The following is a 1764-nucleotide window of genomic DNA, read 5'->3' on the forward strand; positions in this document are numbered from 1 at the left end:
TAGGTATTTGGATGTGCACTTATGATGATAAGGCGATGGGCCAAGTGCTGGAAAGTAAGATTAGAACATTTAGGGAGTCATTTTTGACCAGCTGATGAAGACCAGTTTGCCTGGGCAAAAGTGAGGACCGCAGATGCTGGAAAGCGGGGTTTAGATCAGAGTGGTGCTGGAAAAGCACAGCAGGTCAGGCAGAATCCGAGGAGCAGGAAAATCGACGTTTCGGGCAAAAGCCCTTCATCAGGAAGAGAGGCAGGGATCCTCCAGACCCTATACTGGAGATCTTATATGACTTTACTTTTTGATTGACACCCCCCCTCACCCCCCCATGTTCCGTTCTAAAACCCATTCACAGCACTTCCTTGAGTCAGAACCATTGACATATGGGATGAACTGCTGGCTTCAGTCTTTAAACCAGCAATGGTGAGGCCATCAGTGCAAAGAACACGGCCGAAGGAGGAGATGAAGAGGAAGAGTCGGTTTTAAATTGGATATCAAGTCTGAAAAGGAAAAAGAGACTCTATTAGTAATTGGACAAGCAAGTGGTAGATGGGCATTGATGTGGGAAAATTAGGAATTGTTCGGAGGGCTTTTGTCAGAGGAAAGGGAAAAAATGGGATATTTTCTGAAAGGACTGAAATGTTTTGGTTTTCAGAAGAATTGCAGATACAGGGAAGTGAGAAAGTTAACAAATATCATCACACACAGATGAGGGCACAGATGATATTTTTTTGATTCACCTGTGAGGTATGGGGCTCCTTGCTGCCCCTTGAGAAGGTGTCGATGAGATGCCTTCTTGAATTGCTGTAGTCTCTTAGGAGCACCCACAATACCATGAGAGAGAAAAGATTGACCTCGCAACACTGAAGGAATAGCTGATACATTTCCAGGTCAGGATGGTGAGTGGCTTGAAGGAGAGCTTGCGGGGATACTGTTCCCATGTATCTGCTGCCCTTGCCCTTCTGGATGGAAGTAGCCATGGGTTTGGAAAGTGCTAAGGATCTTTGGTGAACTTGTATGATATATCTTGTAGATGGCACCCGCTGCCACAAGTGTGTGTCCATGCTGTATGGAGTGAGTGTTTGTGGAAATACCATGTCAGAATTTATTGTGAGGGGACAAGAGTACATAAGAAAGACCCTTGTGATGCAGGGGCAATTTCCTTAGCTTTGAGCGAGGAAATTTGGGTTCAAATCTCTCTGACTCCAGAGATATGTGATGACAAACTTGAGTATGTGTTCTAAAATACCTAGCAGTAGAGGTTTTACTGCAGTTATGCAGTGATTTGGTGGGCCTGCTCCAGCAGCAATGCGTGCAGTTGTGGTCTCCTCATCTATGGAATGATAAACTTATCCTTGAGGGAACACAGTGAAGTTTCACCAAGAGGAAAGGCTGCACTACCGATGAGAGTGGGCCTATAACCTCTCGCAATTAAAAGAATTAGAGATGATCTCACTGAAAGATATCGGAATATGAGAGGTTTTAGTCGGTCGATGCGGACAGACTGTACTCCTCCCCCCTCCAGGAACACACAAACCCACACCCCCGCCATATCAACCGCACTCACTCGAGTGTCTAGTCCACATTCTAGCCTAATGGATCAACCAATTGGGATTGAGACAAAAGGAAATTCTTTAGCTCAGTGAATGGTGAATCTGTGGCATTTTGTATGCATGTTGAAGGCTCTGAGGGGTAGAATTTCCCACCAAAGTGATTCGAGGGATATGTGATAGGAAAATGGTGTTGTGCTGCATACAGCCACGGTAG

This window comes from Chiloscyllium punctatum, chromosome 28 (genome assembly GCF_047496795.1).
Source record: "Chiloscyllium punctatum isolate Juve2018m chromosome 28, sChiPun1.3, whole genome shotgun sequence".
Lineage (NCBI taxonomy): Eukaryota > Metazoa > Chordata > Chondrichthyes > Orectolobiformes > Hemiscylliidae > Chiloscyllium > Chiloscyllium punctatum.